The following is a 26,353-nucleotide window of genomic DNA, read 5'->3' on the forward strand; positions in this document are numbered from 1 at the left end:
TCCTGGACTCATAACAAAAAGAAGAGGAACAACAACAAACTCAAATCAATGACTTTTCTTGGATCCACTAGAGAATTGTGGTCACAAAATACATAGCGCCCCAAAATCTGGAGAAAGAGGTGAATTCAGATAATTGCAGCCAGTTTATTCTTGCCAAAAGCAGGAGATGCTGGAGCCACAAACAAGTAAAAACACTTGAACAATAACACTGATTAATTCTAGAAGTGGAATGTACACTATTAGGAGACTTTTGAGCTCTGGGGCTCACCGTTTTAAAGCTTCCCACATTTCCACAGATTTATCTCCAGGAACTCAACAAAGTTCTCAGGGTGAATCCCCAAGAAACATCCTATAATTTCTGGCAGGGTGATGGGAAAGTAAATGCTTTGGAATTGCCCAGAGCACTCTGTATAAAAAGAGACCTACTCAGTAAGGAAAAGTACTTTACTAGAGGGTTATCTGAGTCACCCAGCTCTGCTCCCTTTAAGCTTTCTGTCTCTCCAAAAGTAGGGAGTCAGAGTAAGTTGTTTCTGAAGGTAATATCCAGAAAAAAAAAGTCCCACTAAAATTTGCAATTTAATTAGAATGTTAAAGAATGCAATGCTTCTATGGTCCCCACACCTTAATGCCAAATCAACAGAGTTCAAGTTTAATAATGGCATTTGCAGATAAAAGAGATACAATGTACTGATTTCATTTAAAGAGGAGTTTTCAGGGAAGCCTAGATAGGAAAGGAGACAACACAGGATGTTTGGGGAATTTTGAAACCTCTGGCATCTACACCTAGAACAAACATTAACTCCAGGCATACTCCTGGTCAGATAAATTTAACACCTCATGCTAAAAAGCTTTTAACCACAGTTGCTATTACCAAAATACATTATGTTCAACTTGAAACAAAAATTTACAAGGCAACCCAAAGGACAAAAACAAAACAACATAGAAAAACATGAAGAGAAAAGGAAATCACAAAAACCATATTCATATGTGGTATATATTTTGGGATTACTGGACAGGAAATTTTAGATAACTTTAATATGTTAAGGATTCTAATGGAAAAATTCTACATGTGAGAATGTGTGGATAATGTAAGCAGTTAAGAGAATGAAAAAAGCTATAGACTGGGAGAAAAATTATTAAAACACATTTATAGTAAAGGGCTTGTATCCAAAACAAAAAACTCTTAGAGCTCAACAGTAGAACAAATAACAAACAAAAACTTAAAGATCTGATGAGGACAAAGATTTAAAGAGATATGAACCAGAGAAGAAATACATATGGCAAATGAACATACAAAAAGATGTATGATATTCTTCATTAGCAAAATACAAATTAGAAGAACAACAGAGATACTGCCATACATCTAACAGAAAGGCTGTAATAGAAAAGCTGACAATACCAAATGCAAGTAAGCATGCAGAGCAACAGTGACTCATATTACCTGGTGGCAGGAATACAAAATGGTACATCCACTTAGGATTGTAATTCAGTGTTTTTGTTTGTTTGTTTGTTTGTTTGTTTGTTTTTTACCACATATATAGTGTTGCCATAGGATCCATCAACCACAATGCTTGGCATTAACCCAACTGACTTTAAAACTTATGTCTACACAAGAACCTGCATGCCAATATTTCCCAGCAGCTTATTCACAATTGCCCAAAACTAGACATAATCAGGATGTGCTTCAATAGATGAACAGATGAGCAAACTATGATTACATCCATGCGATGGAATATTTCTCAGTAATGAAAAGAATTGATTTATGAAGTCACATAAAGACATAGATGGACCTTAATGTATATTTTAGTTGAAAGAAACAGGTCTGAAAAGGCCACATACTGTATTATTCCAATGATACAATACCTGGAAAAGGAAGAACTATAAACACAGTAAATGGTCAGTGAAGAGAAGAAGGGGTTTGACTATGTGAAACACAGGGGATTTTTAGGATGGTGAAACTATTCTGTGTGATAATGTATTTGCAGGTAAATTATACCACATGCTTGTCAAAGCTCTAGATCTTTATAATGCAAAGTATAAACCTTAATAAGGGCAAATAAAAACAATTTCAGGATAGAAAGCAAAATATTCTAACTCTATTACAAATATATAGAACAATCTCCTGAACAGAGTGGGAAAGAAGTAGGAAGGTATTAATTGGCTGACCTAAGAAACTTTTAAAAAGAATTAATTCTGTAAGGCTGAAGAAAAATAAATAAATTTAAAAGTATATAAGCACTGTTCTTTTGTTGATAAAGTTGCTTCTCATCAGGGTACAAGTTAACAGACCTAGTGCTACTATACATGGGTACTGAAACTGAAAAGTTAAATAAATACATGGAAGCCAGATTTCTTACTGTTGATGTGGAACTTTGCAAATATTTAAGAAGAAGGCTTAAAAGATCAATGTGGTAATGGAGTAAAGTTGAGAGACCAGTGTATACTCATTTTTAGCTTACTTAGACACTGATGTAGAAATATATTTTATACAGAGCCATATGCATGCACATTTCCTTGCTTTGTCAGTTTACAGGTTCTAAAAGCAAGATCCTAGTATTAACTGGCACAACTAGAATCAAAATCTTGGTCTCTACTGCTATCCTACAATGAAAACAAAAACAAAAACAAAAGCAACAACAACAAAAAACACTACTCCTAGGAGAAATGACCAATACTAAGACTGAGGCAAGAAATTTACATGAAGAACCTAAATATTTGGCACTACAAGTATTTCTAATAGTGCCAGAAAGCAACAAGGTGTTAAATAAATAAATACAAAACTTAATTGATGGAAATATATAAAAGGGACTCAGCAGCAGCCAGCTAAAAACTACCTAATGGACAATGCTGGAAAATTTGAGTAACAAAATTAATAAAGAAGTAATGGATTATAACCCAAAAGATAAGCGAAATATCCATTTATCATATTGATAAATAAATAATTGAATAAATATATGGGGGAGAACAGACAAATCACTCTCATGCAGAAGAATTAAAAATAATTTATATAGATACCCTGCCTTCAAGAACAGAGAATATAAACCTCCATTCCATAAATGTAAACTGTACTAAGTTACCTCCTTCCAAAGAGTAAAAATGGAAAAGGAAAAACAAGGTAACTTTACAGTAGAGAAACCTGACAAATCGTATCTCAGCCAGGTGATTAAGGTCAATATAAGCACTGATAAACCATGTTGATAGTAGATACTCTTGATAGGACATGATGAGATAGAGTTTTACCTATCCTGTCTTCCACCTTAAAATCCATAACCCTAGTCGAATCAGAAGAAAAACATCTAAATTACAATAGAGAAATATTTTATAAGATATCACACCAGACAAGGTCATCAAACACAAAGAGATTCAGAGATATGGTCACAGCCAAAAACAGTCTAAAGAAAACACGCCATAAGTGTAATGTGATATCCTGTGTGGGAATATGGAACAGAAAAAAAGACATTAGATAACCTGAATAAGTATGACTTTGATCATACTTTATAATAATAATGTATCAAAATTTATTCAATATAATAATGTATCAATATTTATTCATTAGTTGTAACAAATCCTATAATAATATGAAGTGTTAGTACAGCAAACAGGGTGCAGGGTATATGGGAACCCTCTGTACTACCTTCTCAATTTTTCTGTAAATCTAAAAGTGTTCTAAAAGTAAATACATGATAAACAACAACAGTGTGTCTAATGCCGTCAACCCTGTTCGTTAACAGAGATATTTTGAAGGCCTATGAATCACAAAACAGAAGGAACCTCAGTCCCTGAGTCACCACACAGACATCCTGCAGGAATTTTGCTTGCAAATGTGTAATTAAACAATGCATTATTACATCAGCATGAAATAACTGTGTATTGTTATGCCATGAAAATCTGGGAATTTATTTGCTCCAGTAGCTAAAATCACCCTATGAGATATAATCTTATTATGACGTTCACTTTAATATATCTGGCTTCCTGTATATCTGGTCTTAGAGTGCAGATACTAAAAAGCAAGAATATATCCAATAACCGAGTAAATGTATCTGGATGTAAAAGATAAAAATATAAATTTTGGATTTATTTGATCTTTCAAAATATAAAATTGAGCCCGTTTTATAAGTTTGATAGGCACGATATGTTAGTCACTGGGGATACAGTAATGAACAGAGAAAATACTTGCTCTTACCATTAGTATAGCAAAGTCATCAGGAAAGAGGGAAAAGAAGATGGAGCTGGAGGGAAAGAAAAAGAGGAAAAGGAGGAAAGAAGTGGTGTTGGAAAAGAGAACAAGGGCCCTGGAGGAATCTTATCCTGGGTAATTCTTGAACAGGAGAAAATATGGAAGTAAAATCTAAAAGACTTTTTCACAGTATTTCTTCCACAAATTCCCTGCATCAATTTCAAACTGTAAAAGCAATGATGTTCTGAAGTGGAAAAGCTTTAAATAATATCAAGGAATATTTAAACACTTATTTCCTTTAGATTTTTTGCACCTGTTGGCATATCTATAACTTATAGAAAGAAGATATATTCTGAATGGTAGTACAAGGGAAAAGGGGAAAATAATAATTCATCTTTAATTTACAAATGTGGATCTCTTATAGCATAGGCTTTAAATGCCTGTATTCAACAGATGAATAGTGAAATACCACCTAGGAAGTATATGACATGTTTTTACAGTCATTTTAGGTAGGTATATATCAGGGAAAGAAAATAGACACCATTTTTACACAGTTGTGGTTTTTTTCTGCTAATAGGGAAAAAACGATTTCCTCTACTAGAGCCATATTTCATATTAGGCAAACAAATAAGATGGCTTGTCCATAATATCTAATTAATTGATAGAGTTTAGTTTGTTTAAGGAAGGAATAACTAACTTGAAAATAAAATAAAATAGATTAGGGTATGAAGAAATTGAGGTATGATAGGGTGATTAAGCCACATGTGAAAAATTAACTTTAACCCACTTCCTATATGAGCTTTTGTTTTTCATGGCATGTGTGACTACATAAGAAAGGCTGTCTGTTTATAAAGACACATTTTTTTAAAAGATTTTATTTATTTATTTGACAGATAGAGATCACAAGGAGGCAGAGAGGCAGGCAGAGAGAAAGAGGGGGAAGCAGGCTCCTGCCGAGCAGAGAGCCCGATGTTGGGCTCGATCCCAGGACCCTGGAATCATGACCTGAGCCGAAGGCAGAGGCTTTAACCCACTGAGCCATCCAGGCTCCCATATAAAGACACATTTTTATGCATTTTTATTATACTTAATCTCTTAAGAGATACTTTAAGAATGGGAAGCCTTATGTTAACCGAGACTATTTATGAAGCTGTTAAAAGTGAAACAAGAAAATACTAAAGTTCAGGTTTCTTAGGAACTTGTTCTAAGAAGAAGAAAATAACTGAGTGAACTTCTTTTTTTTAATTGCTTTCATGAACCCTTCATACAGTGTCTCTGAATAAGTTCAGATAAATTTCCCAGAAAAAGAAAAGAATGACCTTAACACAATCAAGAAAATGAATAATTTTAAAAATTTATAAGCTAAAATATGACAGTAATTTTCTCAAACAGTCAGGCACACTGCCCTCTTATATTACCGGGCCCAATGAATTATGAATGTTGGCTGAATAAAAAGCCGGAGGGTGACAACAGAGCCACGTTTTGTCATTTGCACTTACAGAATGTCTACGGCCCTAGCAGGATTTCCGAATCTTACCATTATCACCGGCTGCTAAGGACATTGGGAAATACATGACTACTACTTCAGGGGTAGGGAAGAAGAAATACTAATTGCTAACTATGATAATGAGTCTAAAACGTGTAGACAAGTTAGTTTTTTGAACTACATGAGAAGCCAAACTCTTCAAACTCCCACTGTCCTAACCGGTCTGAACACAGAAACAAAAATCAAAACGAAAAGACACTTTTCAGCATACATCTCAGCTGCAGGAATTATGAGTGGGAAGAACAGGTGTTCTGAGAGATTCTGCAGTGCTTCTGTTGCTAAGGAGACCACTTTCGTCAGTTCAAAAAGGCTGATAACCTGGACTTTTACTGCCAAATTGGTATTAACAAAGGTTGGAACTGATATAAACATGCATACACAGATGAAAAGGACATAGGTAGTTTTAAAAATAACTCAATGATAAGGCTGTATTGAGAGATAACTGGTAAAATCTTCATATATTAAGTGAGAATAGTTGCATAATTGCTAAAAAATTTGAAGCAGATTAATCTGAGCACATAATTCAAAGCAGAAGTATAAAAATAGAGAAAGTTATGTCCGTGATCTCAGTGGAAACAGTGTTAATGGAGCTAATGATATGTATGCCTTAATAATGATGCAATAAAGTTTAAATTATTTTATACATGAAGTTAGATATATAAAATAGAGAAAAGTGAATACTAGATAACTTTTTCAGATGTTAATAAATACTAATTCATAATTTCTTGTACACGTGGTGTATGAGACAAAGAAGTATCTATTAGTGGTGTGATATAACTGTATTATAAGGAGTAAATATGATTAATATATGACATATGACTCCCACAAGGATTTTATACAAGTAGAATATTATAAAAGTATTACAATCATCTTTGTTTGACCATTGAACTATTGCTTGAATGACACAGTATTGCATTTTTTTTCCTTATAGCCCCAGGTAACATAAAGATGTATCAGAAATTAGAAAAAAATAAGGAATATCAAGAAAGTATGAGAGAAATAAGTCTTTCCTCCTCAGGTTTGACTACTGCAAGATTTACCTTTAAAATATCAAGAAATATTACCAAAATTTAACATTTGGAGTCTAATAGCAAATTATGATTATATTGTATTATATTGGATTGTAATGTACTATGTTATGTAATCTTTTATGTAGAAAGAGACATTGCATTTTTTACTTTGTGCCATTTTCATCACAAAGTCATTTGTTTTAGAAATACTTATATAACTGGCAAAGTTTGACAGAGCTGGCACATCTGCAGACAATGGTATGATTTGATATTTATAAAGTATCAAATTTTCTAGAAATATATGTTTCTAGTTTCCATGGAAATTGAGTAATCACTAGAGCTGATTTTTATTTATCTTCTTTTACTGGAATCGAATCATGTTATTTATATGGCTGTTTTTTAAAAGTCTGTGACAGTTAACTCTTTAATTAACCATTTTATAAAATTAAAAGCTCTTCCTCCATTTGTAAAGTCAACACATATATTTTAAGCCTATAACTGCAAAAAATAAAAAAATCCCTTATTTAATTTAAGCTCAAGTGTAGGGATGCCTGGGTGGCTCAGTCAGTTAAGCGTCTACCTTAGGTTCAGGTCATGATCTCAGGATCCTGGGATTGAGCCCTACATCGGACTCCCTCTTAGTCGGGAGCCTGCTTTTCTCTCTCTCTCTCTCAGCCCCTTCCTATGCTCTCTCTCTCTCTCTCTCTCTCTGTCTCTCACTCCCCTTCAAATAAATAAATAAAATCTTTAAAAATAAATCAATGTTCCATCCATGTTGTCGCAAATGAATACCCAACTTTTGTAGCAACATGGATGGGACTGGAAGAGATTATGCTGAGTGAAATAAGTCAAGCAGAGAGAGTCAAAAAAAAAATAAATAAATAAATCAATGTTCAATTGGAAATTACTTAAATTGGTGCATTTTTTTCTCTTCTTTTCTTTTGTCTAACTTGGTTTACTACTTAGCAAAACAAAAATATTAATGTAAACTACTTCATAAGGTTGTTGTAAGAATTAAATGAGCTTATACACGTACAGATTTATAAATGTGCCTTGTGTGTATTTAAGTGCTACATAAACATTCTTTACTATAATGCAAGCTCTGTGAAGGAAGAGACTCCTGAGAATATCTGGCATATTTTAGAGAGTAAAAATTTGTTAATTGACTATATTATATAATCCTTTTTGTAGAAAGAGACATTCCATTTTTTACTTTGTGCTGATTTCATCATAAAGTCATTTGTTTTAAAGATAGTAATACAGTTTTGGCAAAGCTTGACAAATTTTGAGTTTGGATCAATTATTTTTCTTCTTAATGTTTTTAAAAATAATAAATATAAAATAGGAATGTCACATTTTATACTACTGGTCTTCAAACTAGGAAAGGTGCAATTCTGCATTTGCAGAAAGACTTTCCAAGGTATATGTAAGTAGGAAGAGACAATCATAGAGAATGAATTTTCAAACAGCCCACTATAGTAACTATTCCATATTACTGAAAAAAAAAATGACTTGACATTTTTTATTTCCATTTCACACCAAAAACGTCTTTATTTCTCCTATGCCAATGAGTAGCACCATGGTCTTTGTCCTTCATTTAAAAAGTATCCTTTGGGGGCTCCTGGGTGGCTCAGTGGGTTAACTCTCTGCCTTTGGCTCAGGTCCCGGTCTCAGGGTCCTGGGATCGAGCCCCGCATCAGGCTCTCTGCTCAGCAGGGAGCCTGCTTCCCCCTCTCTCTCTGTCTGCCTCTCTGCCTCCTTATGATCTCTCTCTCTCTCTGTCAAATAAATAAATAAAAATCTTTTTAAAAAATATCCTTTGTATTACAAAAATGCTGACATTTTATTACTCAAATTATTCCTGCTTTGGTCATTAGGAAACCTTCCGTTTGGCTCCCGTGTTTCTTCAGTATGCTTGCTTCTCCTTCTTCCTTCTCACCCTTTCCCCTTTTCCCCACTTCCTCTTTCTTCCCACTCCTCCCCCTTCCTCCTTGACCCATACCCCTCCCCTTCCTTCCCCTTCCTTTTTCTAATCCTGTTCTTACTTTCTGGAACCAAGAGATGTTCCAGACATCCCGTATTATGTATGTCTGTTTCAGCCTTAGAATCCACTACTTTGACAAAGGAGCCCTGGTTCCTTTTACTGGATAATGGTGCTCAGAAAGCAGGGTAAAATATTTACAATTAGATGAGGGAAGTTGAGGAATACAAGTGAACTCTTTGTACAATTTTGCAATTTTTATAAGCTTAAATTATTCTTACATAACGTTTTACAACATTTATGTCAACTGCAAAGAACTATCCAAACCTTCAGACATAAAACAAGAGGATAACTGGATGAACTTTTCAAAATCTTACTAAGGTGTACAAATAGACTCAAGCAAGAATAGTTTGTGCGCTGGAAAAATGCATCTTTGATTTGTTAATTTTAAATAATACTTTGGACACTGAAATTGCTTGATAATTTTTAAATTATCTAGTTGAAAATATAACCTGAAATGTTATCGTGTATTACAAATAATGCATTAACAAAGTTCGTATCTATTAGCAAGTTCATATTAGCATGCCTTTGACTCATTGATGATAAAGGCTACATCCTCAACTTCTGTCATTATCCAGTAAAAAGAACCATGGCTCCTTGTGGTAGCTGTGCTACTAAACAGATTCTCTAATAAATGAGTCAATTTTTGACACATACTCATTCTATTTTTATTTTTTAGACCCACGGTTTTAATTTTTTGAAAATTAGACCTTAATAAAATTTTTTATTAAATACATCACTGTAAACCCATTAAAAATCTTACCTTTTTTAACGCATATTTTGAATAAGGAAGAAATTATCATTGAATATGTAGTATTTCAATCTCCATTGATATGTTCCAAATTCAGTTACCTTCAAAGTGGGAAAACAGGAGTGCTGAAATTTTATTTTATTTTATTTATTTCTTAAAAATTTTTATTTATTTATTTGAGAGAGAGAGAGAGATCACAAGTAGGCAGAGCAGCAGACAGAGAGAGGGGGGGAAGCAGGCTCCCCGCCAAGCAGAGAGTCCGACGAGGGTCTTGATTCCAGGACCCTGAGATGATGACCGGGGCTGAAGGCAGAGGCTTAACCCACTGAGCCGCCAAGGCATGACATTCTCTGGAGGTCCCACTGAGATCCAGGCAAGATCTCCTTACTCTCACTATTTCAAAAGGACCTCCAAGGGTGCAGGTGAAGTGGAATGAAAGTCATCCATTGGGTTTAAGTTGCAATACGGAATTCCAAACTGCTTAGTTCATTTTATCTCCCAGGAAATAGAAACTTTTAAAATAATTATTTGATTCAATGATCATAGTTTAAAAAGTTTATGTTGGGAAAAATTTGCCCTGTTTCTAACAATACTACCATCTGTCTGTTTATTCTAATTTTCATCTGTTATGAGTTTAGAAGGAAAGAAATGGGAGGAGCCCAGCAGAGGGTTGACAGTCCGTCCTTGGACCATCCCAAAGCCCTGATGGGATCCTAAGATCTCTTTGGAACAATATTTTTTATACAAACTTCACTTTGAATCAACTTCTCAAAAACATGCAGATACTTTATTTAGTGGTATCACCTATTTCCATGAGAACTGCTTTATGTAGTTTCCTCTGACCAACTCCAGACTTCATTGGACACTCAGAGTGTAATGACATCTTTAGCAAGGTTTTAGAGACATGAGCTTGTACAAGCACACTTCTCTTTAATAACATCACAATTCTGGTATGCATACCTTTCTGACAGGCATAGTTCCACCAGGCAAAATCTGAATATGCAATGGATATTTGGGGAGAATTTTTGATTGTTCATTTGAGAGATGATTTGGAATAGAAAATATAATAAAGCTCTCTTAAGAATATTCTCTTTATCTTCTCTAAAAGACCACATTGATCAACATAAGGAATGTCCTCTTTTTTTCATTTCCATACCTCGGAATACATTTCTGAACCTTGCTTTTTTGTTAATCATATAGCTGATAAAACTATAAAGGCACGTGTTATTGTTTAATCTGGGTGTCTCTCACTCATTTTTAAATTATTTGACAATTTCATTTTTGCCAGCTTTATTGAGAAATAATTGAAATGTGATGTAACTTTAAAGTATGCAACACGTTGATTTTATATATTTGCATATTGCAAAATGACTACCAACATAGCATTAGGTAACTCTTTCATCACGTAATTACTATTTTTTTTAATGAGAACATTTAAATCTACTCCCTTGACAACTTTCAAGTATATAATATAGTATTGTTAACTACAATTAGCAGGCTATATGTTAGATTTGTTAATATTATAACTGGAAGTTGATATCCTTTGGCCAACATCTCCCCATGTCTCCCTCAGTTCTTACTAAGTACTCTACTCTCTGTTTCTCTGATTTTGGCCTTTTCAGCTCTACGTATGGTGATATCATACAGTATTTGTCTTCATAACTTATTTCATTTAGCATAATGCCTTCAAGTTTCATTCAAGTTGTTGCAAATGGTAGGATTTTCTTCTTAATCATGGCCAAATGTGTGTGTGTGTATGTGAGCTTCTTTATTAATCCATCCATTGGCAGAAACTTAGGATGTTACCATTGGCTATTGTGAATAGTGTTACAACTTGGCGATGCAGATATCTGAGATTCTATTCTTATTACCTTTGGATATGCCAAAAAGTGGAATTGCTGAGTCTTATGGTAGTTCTATTTTTAATTTTTTGAGGAATCACCATACATTTTTCCATAATAGATGCAGTAATTCACATTCCCACCAAAAGGGCACAAATTTCCCTTTCTATATACCCTCCATCAATACTTGTTATCTCTTGTCTTTTTGGTGATAGCCATTCTAATAGAAGTGAGGTGACATCTCATTGTGGTTTTGATTTGCATGTCCCTGATGAGTACCATTTCATTTTTCTTTTATATGTCTTCTCTGGAAAAATGTCTATTAAGTTTCACTGCCCATTTTGAATCAGGTTGTTGGGGGTTTTTTGCTATTTAGTTGTATGAGTTCTTTACATATTTTAGACATTAACCCCTTATCAAATATATAATGTACAAATATTTTCCTCCATCCCATAATTTCCCTCTTCATTTTGTTGTTTATTCCTCTTTTTTTGTTGTTGTTGTTGTTTTTAAAGATTTTATTTATTTATTTGACAGACAGAGATCACAAGTAGGCAGAGAAGCAGGCAGAGAGAGAGAGGAAGGGAAGCAGGCTTCCTGCTGAGGGGAGAGCCCAATGCAGGGCTTGATCCCAGGATCCTGGGATCATGACCTGAGCCGAAGGCAGAGGCTTTAACCCACTGAGCCACCCAGGAGCCCCTTGTTTATTCCTCTTGATGTATAGAAGCTTTTTGTGTGGTGTAGTCCCATTTATTTACTTTTGCTTTTATTGTTTGTGTTTTTGATGTCATATCCAGGAAATCATTGCCAAGAGGAACTTTGCTCCTATGTTTTCTTCTAGGAGTTTTACAGTTGCAGGTCTTATATTTAAGTCTTTAATCTGTTTTAATTTCATTTTTATGTGTGGTGTAAGATAGGAGTACAATTTAATTCTGCATATGGTTATACATTTTTCCCAGTACATTTATTGAAAGATGGTATTTTCCTCACTGAGTATGCTTGGCTTCCAATGTAAAATATCAGTTAACCATATATACAAGTATTTATTTTTGGGCTCTTGATCTCTTCTTTGGGTCTATTTTATGCCAGTACTATATTGTTTTGATTACCATAGTTTTGTAATGTATTGAAATAAGAAAGTATGATGTCTCCAGCTTTATCAGGATTATTTTAGCTTTGAGATGTTTTGTGACTCTATAAAAATTTTAAGATTTTTTTTCTATTTCCATAAAAAATGGCACTGGAATTTTGATAAGGATTGCATTGAATCTAAAAATGGCTTTCAGTAATACGGCTATTTTAACAAGATCAATTCTTCTGATCTGTGAACAAAAAATTATCTTTCCATTTTTTTGTGTCTTCTTCAATATCTTTCACCAAATTCATGTAGTTTTCTGTATAAATTTTCCACTTCCAAACACATTTTATACCTCAGGGTGCTAAAGAAGAAAAATAAACTAAGCCCAATGTTAGCAAAAGGAAAGAAATAAGAAAGATTAGAATGGAAATGAATGAAATAGAGATCAGAGCCACAATGGAAAAGGTCAAGGAAAGGAAGAACTAATTTTTTGAAAAGATTATCAAAATTTATACCTTTATTAGACTGAGAAAAAAGGGATAGGACTCAAATAAATAAAATCAGAAATGAAGAGGAAAGAGGATGGATTACACCTGATAGCACAAAATTTCAAAGGATCCTGAGAGACTGCTATGAATAATTATATGCCAGCAAACTGAATAACCTAGAGAAAATGGATAAATTTGTAGAAACATACCACCTACCAAGACTAAATCATGAAGAAATATAAAATCCAAACAGACAAACAAGAGGATAGATCATAATCAACAATCCTCCAACACAGCCATGTCCAGATTCCTCTAGTGAATTCTACTAATTCCACTAAATCTAAAGATTAATGCCAATTTTTTTCAATTTCCTGAAAAAAAAAAATGAAAATGAGGGACTATTCCCCAAATCATTTTACAAGGCCAGCATTACCCTGATACCAAAGTCTGATGAGGATACTATAAGGAAAAGAAAATTACAGGCCAATATCGCTAATAAATATAGATATAAAAATTATCAACAGAATATTAGCAAACAGAATTGAACAACACATTCCAAGGATCATATGTCATAATCAGTGGGATTTATCCACAAATTAATAAATGTGATGCACCACATTAATAAAACCAAAGATAATTATATAGTCATCTAAAAAGAGTCAGAAAAAGCATTTAGCAAAATACAATATCCTTTTATGATTAAAAAGAAAAAGAAAACACTTAACAAATTGAGTATAGAAGTAACACACCTCAACACAATAAAGGCCATATATGACAAACTCACAGAAAAAATCATACTCACACTCAATACTGAAAGACTAAAAGCTTTCCTCTATGGTCAGGAATGAGACAAGGGTATCCATTTTCACCAACTCCTCTATAGCATAATACTGGATATCCTAACCCAAGTAGTAAAGCAAGAAAAATGAAATAAAATGCATCAAATAGACAATAAAGTAGTACAATTTTCTTTGTTTGCAGAGGATATGATCAGATATAGAGAAAATGCTAAAGACTCCTCCAAACAAATTAACAAATTCGGTAAAGTGGTGGGATTAAACAAGAACAACAACAACAACACACAGAAAACTGTTTTTTTTTCCATATACTAACAGCAAAAATCAGAAAAGGAAAAAGGGAAACAAACTCATTCACAATAACATTGAAAACAATAATACTTGGGAATAAATTTAACCAAGGAAGTAAAAATCTCTTTCTCTTTTTTTGTGTTGTCAAAATGCATCTTTCTACAAAACAAAAACAAAACAACAATGACAACAAACAAAACTCTCCCCAATTGCACAGGGAATTAGCTTTTCACAGTGGTGATTTTATGTAAGTCTAAAATAAATTCCAGGTACTTCTTCCTTGTCTTTTTCCAGTTCTTTTCTTCTTATTTTGCCTTCTTTTGAGAAACTTTGGAGATTAGACAACATAAAAATATGCTTCCATCATTATATGCACACTCTGGGAATATCTAGTGTGGATAAACTATATATTCTAAAATGTTTAAAAAGTAATTTTTCCAATATTTCCCTTTTGGAACCATACTGTGGAAGAAAAAATTTAATGAAGAACTGGTAATGGGTTTTCTTCCTAGGTAAGAAGTAAAAGTAGACACAGAGCATTTGGTCTGACTAAAGAATTTAAAGAATTCTTGATGTAAGAATATAGAGTTTTATTTTTGTTAAGAATCTAGTCAGTGGGGTCCCTGGGTGGTTCAGTGGGTTAAAGCCTCTGCCTTTGGCTCAGGTCATGATTCCAGAGTCCTGGGATCAAGCCCCGCATCAGTCTCCCTGCTCAATAGGGAGCCTGCTTCCCTTCCTCTCTCGTTCTGCCTGCTTCTCTGCCTACTTGTGATCTCTGTCAAATAAATAAATAAAATCTTTCAGAAAAAAAAAAAAAGAGTCTAGTCAATATTTCTGACAGACAACTTTTCTAACAAATTTGAATAATATCATTTTAGTTTTAAAATATATCTTGCTTTGGGGCACTTGGGTGTCTTAGTCAATTAAGCATCTGCCATCATCTTGGATCATGATCTCACAGTCCTGGGATTGAGTCCCATGTCAGGTTCCCTGTTCAGTGGGGAGCCTGCTTCTCTATCTCCCTCTTGCTCATGCTCGCTTTCTCTCTCTCTTTTTTCTCAAATAAATAAATAAAAATATTTTTTTAAAAATAGTGGTGCCTGGGTGGCTCAGTAGGTTAAAGCCTCTGCCTTTGGCTCAGATCATGATCTCAGGGTCCTGGGATTGAGCCCCGCATCGGGCTCTCTGCTCAGTGGGGAGCCTGCTTCCTCCCTCTCTCTCTGCCTGCCTCTCTGCCTACTTGTGATCTCTGTCTCTGTCAAATAAATAAATAAATAAATAAATAAAATCTTTGGAAAAATAAAATAATAAAAAGAAAATAAGTAAAAAGAAAATATTTTATATCTTCTAATAAATTTTACTATCATTTAGAATTATTTTAGTTGATTTCATTGTATATCCATATATTTAATAAAGCAGAAGCAAGTATTTTTTTTCAGATCATTATTTTATCAATTACAATCAGTTACAGATGTGTGCAAATCTAAACACACCACACCCACATACACACTGGCATGTTATTAAATAGCATAGTAAGATTGAAACAAAGACAATAAATGATTAAAAAAATACAAATACAAATTTGAAATCACAATTCAAATTTTAAATGTTAGATAAAATCATCCACACTTGCCTAATTTTTTCTTACTTTCATATAATGGATTCAAGAGAAATAGTAAATTATCTTTTTAAAAAGTGAAACTAGTTTAATGTTAATGGATTTAGTCACATAAGGAATGTTCATGAATATTACAAATTATTACATAGAAGAATGCAAAAAGTAAATTTAGTATTTGTATTGTTACAAATGATCAGGGTTTTTGTGCTCGAAAACAGCAATCCATTTTAATCACTGAATTATTCTGTTAGTGCTCCAAACACCTGGTGTACTCATGATTTATTTAGACCAAAATTCCTTATTAAAAAAACCTTGCTAATTATTAATTTTGCTAGTTTTTGTTTATATTTGAAAATTTCCAGGAACTATTTCTTGTCCTCAGGTATGAAACATAAAAAATTTTCAGCTTTTAATGTTTGTAGGCCCTGCTCCTAGGTTCTAGGGAAACTATAGGTTAACATTTATCAAGGTTAAAATGACTCAGCAAAGCCTGAAAGTATTGGCTCTATTTCTGACCCAGGCACAAACTGCACAACTGCTTCATTTAAAAACAAAACAAAACAAAACAAAACACAACACAACAACCAAAAAGTTACATTTCAGATACAAAGACAAGGAAAAGGAAAAACTCTCCCTGGTTCCCATAAGATCAAAATCATATAGCCCTGCATATAATAGAAGCTTAAGATAAGGTTTGCAACTTTCTGAAATGTCCTAATGATTTGTAGCTTTTTATGTTAAAATGTATATAACCATGCACCAAATGTAGCTTTGCCTGAGCACTTTCTTCTTTTGAATTTTTTGTATTCTGGGCAGCTTTCTTAATCTGACTTGGAATAAAACTTTAAGAAGTTCTAAAAGGTTTGTTCAGTTGGCATCCACAAGTACTATGACATTTGTTCTGATCTTATCTCCTTACAGGTCTTTTTTACTTTGCCTGTGACAAATTAATTCCCTAGATTTTGAATAATTACATACTTATTGACTACTGATTCCACTCCAGATAGAATAAACCCACTATTGCCCATCTTTCTTGTTGATCATAACTAAAATCTCTGGACAAAATTTAAATAACTCTATGAAAACTTAAAACAATAAGCAAAATTCAGCAGATGGGGAGGAGGATGAAAACAAAGAAACATATAAAAAGTTGCTATCTGGTTTTAGTTTGTTTCTGCTTTGGTTTTGTTTTGTTATTTATTTTCCCAACACTCAAGGGGTAAGAACATAGCAGGGCTGTGTTGCACAGCAAAACCCAAAGGAAACTTTCATTTTGGCCAGAGAACTAAGAAAAGTGCTCATATGCACTTGACAGTTTAGGGAGAATCTCCTATTTTTTTTTTGTTTGTTTTTCCTTTTATTTTACATTTAAAGCATGTTTGAATTTCCTGGAATTGTCACCAGTCTATATAAAGATAGATTCCTTCACTTTTTGAAAGGAAGAATTAAAAAAGTAATAGTCCAGCATTCTCCAAATTTTAATTAACTCAAATTTAATGTGGTTCTTTCATTTTTCAAATCTAAGGAAAAAAGTATCGATATATTTAAATGACTATCATTTTTAGAAACATAATACAAAGAATTTGCTTGGATACCTGCAAAGCTTATTACTTCCAGGAAGTTGTCTCATTTGAAGCCACTAAACCTAAAAGTACTGTGTCTGAACCCACAAACTCCTGAATACTGGCTTTGCTTTCAACTATGACATCTTACTCACTTAAAACCTTCTTTCATTGACAAATTTTAACCCAAAGCCAAATATGGGAGGGAATTCTGAGAAATGTAGTTCTCTAGACGGAAGTGATTATGATTCTGTATTTTAATTTATTTAAACAATTAGAGTAATATAGCACATCAATAATTCACCAAAGATGACTTCCTATTAGTTGGCATTTACCATGAACAAAGCTGATGACTTCCTTAAAAATAATTCAAGGCAATTAAATTTTTATGGCATTTTTAATCCATGGTAGGTATGTATTACACCACAAATGAAACTATTACATAACAATTTCATATAATTGGTAAGCTAGAAATATGATTATGCAAAACAAGGTTTTTTTTTCTAAAAACAGAATAGTTCTTAACTCTTTTGCACTGTAATTCATTAAAACCACAACTATAATTTTAAATAATTATATTACTCAAAAACAAATTATAATTTAAGCATTTATGAATTGTAATTGAAATATACATATATTATATTACATTATATATGTGTCTCTTCTAAAATGTACATACATACATATATTATACATATAGTATATATGTATGTACATATATATTACATATATACTACCTATTCCTCCAAATCCAGTCCTTGGGTACAAGAACTGGTAAGTCTCCATAACTGGTTATTTTTTCTTTTCCCTTTTATTTAAATGAGATACATATATATATATGTATATGTATATTATATATAATCTTTGTACTTTTCGAAACAGTAATATATTTTGACTATCTCTATAAGTCAGTACATATAGACATACCAAAATTCTTGAATGTCAAAAACTATATTCAGTATTTTATTATTAACATATTTGAATTAATGGAAATAATCCTTTTTTGGATAGGTATTGGGGTTGATTTTTTCTTTTTTTTAAATGTTACAGAGTACATATTGATAAATACATCTATATGTATTTGGCTTATTTAGATTACTAATGAAGGGATTCCTGGATTCAGTTGATTAAGTGACTGCCTTCAGCTCAGGTCATGATCTTGGAGTCCTGGGATGATACCACATCCTGCTTCCTGCTCAGCAGGGAGTCTGCTTCTCCCTCTGACCCCTCCTCCCTCTCGTGATCTCTCTCATGCTCTCTCAAGTAAATAAATAAAATCTTAAAAAAATAGATTACTAATGAATAAAACTTTTCATTCTCAAATTAATGCAAAATTACGAAATTTAAATATGAACACATTTCTAATAATTGTATTTTTTATCTTGTACTCGATCAATGGAGAAACCAGGATTGTGAATGAATATGAGACTTGCCAAAGATAGAATAAAAATAAAAATTAAAACTAAGAGCTAACATTTTTATTGCACTCACTCAATGACTGATATTCTCTTAAGTGCTTACAACTTCTTAACATGTATCAACTCAATGAACTCTCATAAGAAACCTATAAAATAAGCATGCTATTATCCTCAATTATAGAGGACAAAACTGAGGTACAGAGTGAAGCAGAACCGAGTACTAGTCATGGTAACATTGTTTATAGTCACAATTGTGGCAACAGCTGACAATTACACTGTACTTACGTGCCAAGCATTGTTTTGATAACTGCACTCAGTTATTCAATAACAGATGATCTGTTCAGGTAATCAGATTCATTGAGGTAAAAATGATTATTATGATTATATTACAGGGGAATAACTGAGGCCCCACCTTACACATGCTTTTATGTGATACCTACTAGGATATGGATCAATTACCATGTATTACTCACATTATCAGCATTATCATTCAGAGAAGACATCTATTCACTCATTTATTTACTAAAAATTTTCTAAACACCTATGGTACATGTAACCACTTTTGCTTGGGAGTTTTGAATTACTTTTTCTTCATTCTATATAAAAAGTCTATAAGAAGGTGTATTAAAATTTCATATCAATTTAATTACTTCTGTAAGGATTATATACAACTTTAGAAGTCTACATATTTTTAAATTACCCATATTAATTTACTTATAGATATTTACATTAATGATGCATAGTGTTGTGCCTATATATATGCAGTTTATTTTGTAATATAAAAATCACAACTATTAACATCAGTGCTATGGATTCTCTCTCTGAAATATTTAAGACTATGAGAAATATAATTTTATCAATTTAAGTTCTTTCTCTTTTATCAGTCTTAAAGAAGTTCTTTATGAAGATATATACAATGTACCTTAGATTCTAATCCACTTATTTAATCTATTCTGGAAAAGAGAAAAAATGGCTTGGTTATCTATATTATGAAGGTATTAGAATGTTTTTATTGCCACATTAAATCAAACTAAGGAAAATTCATAGCAAAATGAAGTTTGTTGATCTAAGTGGCAAATTATCTTACATAGGATTAGGTTTTCTTAAAGGCAAATGCTACGTTTGTGTCAAAAATTAATTTAATTGAGAAGAAAAAGTTAGACAAAGTATTTATGACATGAAAATGTGATAAAATAATAACAGATTGATGTGTAAAAGAGAATTTAGGCATACACAGAAAATATCTTCAACCATATGTTTGTGTAATGAAGCCAGAATATCATTCAAATTGTTTTAGCTATGAGGAAGCTATTATATTTAAAACAAATATTCCTTACTTATTTCAGCTGAATTTAATTCAATATATTTTTTTTTACTATTTACCAAACATTATGAGTTACTTGGTGAATAAAAAATTATACTTATTTAAGATGCTTAAATCTGAAGAAAAGTATAATCATATGAGAAAATTATGAGATAATTTCAATGCAATTGTATAAATTTTAAGAAAGTAAAGGGAATAAAATAGCTAAGAAGATGTAACTTATCCAAATTGCTGGATTGTTTTTATTTTCTTGTTTTTAAAATTTTAATTTTAGTATAGTTAACATAACACTGTTGCATTAGTTTCAGATGTCGTCAAACCATGGAGATTATAGAGATGATACCTGATCCAAATCTGAAGAATGAGAATTGTAATTACTTAGTGTGCAGAGTGGTAGAATTGTTGGTTCTGTTGACTGTGTTAGCGGTGATGCTGACAGTGTATGTGTGGGCGTAATAAAGGTAGCACATACAGAATAAAATAGAGAGAATTTCAGGAAATGTCTAAATTACTGTAGCATGTGCAAGAAAGTAAACATATTTGTTATTTGAGCATAAAAGTATTGTAAGAAGATCAAGTTAGAAAGCTGGTAGTTAGAAGGTAAGGTAGGCAATCTTTGGTAATGAGAGCAGAAAAGGCTTGAGTGTAAGTTCTAAGAAACTTCGTATTTTCCTGAAAAATAGAGGAAATAACTGAAGTGCATGGAAATAAAAGTAGTGGAACAGTCCTATCTGTGATATTTACAACTCATTCTGATCACCATATAAAGAACAGATATTTTATTAAATTTATTGAGATATTATTTACAGACATTAAAGTGCATCTGAATGTAGGCACTTGCATAGCTAATTGCATAATTCTAAATGTTCCCTCAAGTCCCTTTGCAATCAAACTTACCCATCATCAGCCCCAAATAATCAATTATTTATAGTAGTCAAAACTTGGAAGTAATCTATGGATAGGAGGTAGGATAAACAAATTGTAGCACATTTATGTAATGGAATTTTTTTAGCAATAAAAAGGAATCAACCATAATACAGGCAACAACGAAGAAGAATCCCAAGAACATTGAACATGTTGCATGAAGGAGGCCAGGCAAATGAATGCACTTTTATGTGAAATTCCCAAACAGCAAAACTGATTATAAAAAATAGATCTATAAGCATGCAGTAAGACTGCTTGAGGTAAGAAGAGTATTAAGATGGATTGACAAGAAGAGCCTTAATTATGGAGGCAATGATAGTTCTTGCTAAACCGATGTGAAGTATTAAATTTCCTGAAGATGGATATAATAACTGGAACTAAAAAACATTGTTTTAGAAATCAAGGATACTTGAAATTCAGATTTGAAATTTGTTTCTACCATGTATTAACCATAAATTCCTTACAAAGTTGTATCTTACTGAGATTCAGAATCCTATAACCAAAATTTGACATAACTTTTCTCACTGAGCTTTAGTAACTATGAAAAGATGGTATCTATTTTAGAGCTTAATGGAGTAACTGGCTCATGGTGAACTAATTTCAAGTGAGTAGTAGGTAGATACTAAGATATTATTTCAGTACTCTTATGTTATGATTTTTTTCTTTTTACCTTTTTAAACACTGGAGAAGCATCTGCTCTGTCTTTATGCAGACTGAGAACTAGTGACACTTTCCCTCTCAACCTCTTCCTGGCCAGGCGTTGAGATGACAAGATGAACACAGGGACCCGAAATATGGCCAGTCACTCCCTGCCTCCATTTGTAGGCTGGGATCAGGTCTGGGGGTATATCAGTAGGTAGCTTGTGGTCTTCCAGTGTTAATTTAATGAAGTTGTTGTCTCATACAAATTCCTCATCCAGTAGCCTGCTCTAGTCCAATCTACCAGCTTCCAGACCTTCCCCAGCACATATCGGGCAACTTGGATGTCACCATGTCTCTTGTGGCACTGGTAGTAATTATCTAGTCATTATCTTGCTGTTGACAGGTGACAGTGTTTAGAAGATAGTATATATTGTTGTAGGTGGACAAGTCCACTCTATGTCATTAATAAACTTGCCGACCCCTTCCTGTATTCCTGCCTAAATAAGCCTGTTAATACTGCCAGTCAAGGCACTGCCCTTTACAGCCTGGACGGCATCAAGGATGCCTCTGGAAAACCATTACCATCAACCTGGGGATATTGTTGGTTAACATGTCAACCATCACATCTCGCAGTTCGGGTTTCAAGGCCTGGAATCTAGTAAAGTCCTGTGTCTTCAGGAGTTCTTGCATTTTGAAGAGGCTTGGGAAATCACTGGGCAGATCTGATATTCCCACCCAATATTCTGGTAGCCCTCTCCCAGGTTGTTCACCTATTCTTTTTGTTCTCCTTACTGAAGACATTGGGCATCTCCTCCTTGAGGGAACTAATGATGTAGGTAGGCATGGATGTTGGTCAGCCACACCCACTTTCTTTGAGTTTTCTGAGGACAGTATTTGGGGGCAGAGACTGGATTTCTTTTAATAGGCTCTGCTCCTTGGCCTAGGAGAGCCAATGGTTGTCAGGGACTGGAAGCAGGTGAAAGCAAAAGTAGTTGACCACCTCAAGGGTGTTGATCTTCTCCAGGGACCACAAGAGGCTCCCCTAGCCAGTGTGAGTTGATGGGTCTCTATGTGGTAGACCTCACTCCCCAGAGCCCAAATCTTGTCCTCCTGATTTTTAGGGCCATGATGACTTTTGAGAACTCTTCAAAGATGTCTGCTTAAGGGTTTCAAAAAGCAGTATGATGCAGTTGATACACTCTGCAACCTACTCCAGGATCTCCACAAGTCGTAGCCTCTGCTGATGCACTACTTCTTTCCAGACAGCACCCTGGATATGTCATGATGCATATGCTGTCCTGCACTGGGTTGGGTAGTGGGCACACATGAACCTGCCCAAGAATCCATTGCCAAAAGTGTTGAGCTAGCACAAGAGGCACCGCACATCCACACCAACATGTAGCTGGGCAACATGCCCCTGGTGAGGCCCGTGTACCACCACAATGAAGGAGTCAGTGGTGTGCAAGGCCAGATGGGAGTTCCTGGGAAGTCCTGTTCAAACAGGTGCCAGATGAAGGTGGCCCTGCCAGTACTGCACTGGTCCACAAGAAGTAGCATGAGTTTAAGCTGAAAGTCAGCATCCTCCAATGTGAGCAACAAGGACTCACAGAAGGGGCAAACGCTTCCTTCAGGGTCAGAAGTTTCTGAATCAGCCCCTCAGACATGTGGAAGAACTTCAGCTCCTTCTTGTGGTGGGTGTCCTTGCTGATCTAGTTGAACAAGCTGCCAGAGACGCTGACTCTAGCGTTGTAGGGCTGACTGGTGGCTGAGAACGACAAAGTGGTGCGGAGTCTAGACCATGAGCTGCTGGCCGGCTGAGGAGGGGCTGCGGGGTTGGGGACCAGAGTGACCTGCATTGCGCAGGTGCACTGCATGGCCCAGGAAGGCACACTTGCTGAACGAACAATTTGCTGAGATGGAGGAGGTTTCTTTTGTTCCGTGGTGTTTTGAGGGGTTTGTTTTTTAATAAGAGATTGGAGAATTTCCATTAAAAAGCGCAAGATAAATTCATCTGCAAGATCTTAGAACATCTGTCATTTTGGTGAGCACAGTGGAACACTGGGGGGAGATGTCTCTACTTTCACCAACTTAGACAGTAGGAGTCAGACGTTTCTACTGCGATCATTAAAAAAAGAAAAAGGCACTAAAGTGAAATTTTGGAATTACTAAAAATCAAGGAAAACATCCTCAATAAATTTCAGATGCTCGGTTTATGGAGACGTTATTCAAAATGTTAAGAACAGAACTCCTTGATGTTAGCCCTACAAACCAATTCGGAGCTGAAGAAAGCATACATGTATGTATATGTGACAGAATTCATAATTTATTGCATTGGTTTCTTAATTTATTGTACTTGACTCATTGAAGTTTAATGACAACGTTTAGTTATTTATTATTTCAAGGTATTTCATAAAAAAAAAAGAAATAAGAACTGGTGAAAAATCAAGTTGCTAATTGTTCCCTTATAATTCCATCTAAATTATTCTGTTCTGAAAGAAATTATGTGTCATCAACTACTTGTAAATCTTGCTTTTTGTTTTTTTATCATGGAATACAGTAAAACTATGAAGTCATAGGTGTTTAATTTTAATATACATTAAAATTTTATAGCTCATGATGATATTCTTCTTATGTATTTTTACATTTCCCAGAAATGACTCAGTGGTATTATTTTTAGTGTGCCCATAAATATCTAATGAACATTCAATGAACCATTAAGAAAAAAAGTATATATGCCCTACTGCCCCTAATAGCTTTTTATCAAAAAATAGTGAAATGAAAAATTGATAGACCAATAGGAGTTTGATACAAAATTGCATTGCACAACACATTGTCAATTCACATGAAAAAATAATAACTAATGTAAAATGCCACTACATGACAATTTGATTGCCTTGATCCTATTCAATATATAAGACTACTGTTCCAAAAGCCCAGAAATAACAATTATGATTTGTAAAACCTGAATATATTCTAAATCAGCTCTCAGAATATGAAGAATTATCTTGGATCAATGTTGTACCATAGAAATTCCTTTGATGATAGAAATGGTCTATAATTCTGAGTTGTCTAACATGATAGTCACTAGCTACAGGTGGCTATTGAGCATTTAAAGTATGTTTATCATGACTAAGGAATTGGCTTCTAAATTTGAATTAAGTAAAATTCAACTTTAAATAGCTATGTGTGGCAAGTGGCTATTGTATTGGACAGAACAGTCTTATATAACATAATAGGAGTTATTTCCACATTGGAAAATTATCCATAGCAGCAATGTAGTAATTGTGAAGCCCAAATTAATAGGATTTTTCATTTTTTTATAAGTCTTTATAATTCATTCATATGATGAGAATTTTCCTTTTTGAGAATGGTATTGAGAATTGAAATTACTTGCATTAATATAATTGCTTAGCAATCTTAACTGAGAACTGAACCTACCCTCCTACCATTTTGACTCTTCTTGACTTTTTTCCCTAGACATTATTGGTCAAGAATTTAAGGCTAAAGACCAGTAATTAGATTTTGTATTTGATTCAGGAAAATCCTATAAGCAAATGTAATTTGCTCATTTCAGCAAATAGATCTCCTAAAAGGAAAATTTTTGTTCACCTGAACAAGTAGTTGACTATCAGAAAACTTAAGATCATTTCCTGTCTTTGCTCATAATTCTAAACTTTTATGTCACAATATTCCTAGCCCCAATTAGTATCCCACATTCATAGACTTGAATCTTGATGGGACGCAGACCCTAAAAGTTCTTCAAATATATTTCACTGTCCTCCCCCTTCTGAGATTTACTAAGCTTCTCTCAAGGCCTTGTTCATCATACCTGTGTTGGGTTAATAATTAGTTTGTTTGATCAAGAAACTTTCTGGTTACCTATTTAGGGGGTCACTACTGCACAGAGTTCTTCATAGGAATTCCTAGCTACTAGCAGTTAAAATTCACACTTTGCTCTTTCTGGAAAGGAATAGAGAGAAGTTCGTAGAAGTCCAAATTGAAAGTTAGCCTCCTTTTATTTTGCTTTTCTTCTCTATAAAATGAGAATACTAATAGTACCAATATCACATGGTTGTTATTAGTATTGAATTAATTGATTCAGAAGAGTCACTTAATTTCCTCCCATGTAAGTCCACCTTAAGAGACATTGATCACTTTCAATATTTATACCTAGAAAGAAATAGCTCATGAAATTTTAGTATTCTCCCAATAGAATGAAAAATATCATTGAATGTTCTGATGAAGTAGGATTTATATATCATATAATATAATATAAATTTATGTTATTATAAATATATAATAATACAATAATTATATTCATATGATATAAACTCAAAGTTAAATAGAACCTTCCTATTCATATATATATATATATATATATATATATATATATATTTATTTATTTATTTCCTAGAAATAGAAAGACTACTTAACTACATTTCAGGTGTGTGCTCCAGTCTTGATAACCAGAAAACGATGCACTTGTGATTTTAGACACTGGTCCAGTACATAGTAATGATCCCAAGAAATTCATGGGAGGAATAATGCAGGATTTAACATGGCCCTTCTGTGCCATAATGACAAAACTCTTTCCTTTTCAGAAAATTATTTCATGTACCACATGTCACAGAGTTCCTCCATCAGAGAAAGATCATACTGGCCAATACCACATTCAAATTCATATAAAGGTTATTAGTAAGATGTTGGAAGTAAATGGGGAAAACTGTGGAATAAATGTGCTGAAGACTGGAACTGATTATTTATTCTGACAAATGAGAATACATTTCAATTAACATTTGCCAATTATGGGAAATCCAAATTCAACTTACTCAACACCTATATTAA

The 26,353-nt window shown here is 33.6% G+C and overlaps 1 pseudogene; it reads right to left on the reverse strand.

Annotated features, from left to right (window-relative positions):
- Positions 1 to 22,063: 22,063 nt before the first annotated feature.
- On the reverse strand, positions 22,064 to 23,364 carry LOC116587263 (annotated as a pseudogene).
- Between the last annotated feature and the right edge of the window lie 2,989 nt (positions 23,365 to 26,353).

Source organism: Mustela erminea, chromosome 3 (genome assembly GCF_009829155.1).
Source record: "Mustela erminea isolate mMusErm1 chromosome 3, mMusErm1.Pri, whole genome shotgun sequence".
Classification (NCBI taxonomy): Eukaryota; Metazoa; Chordata; class Mammalia; order Carnivora; family Mustelidae; genus Mustela; species Mustela erminea.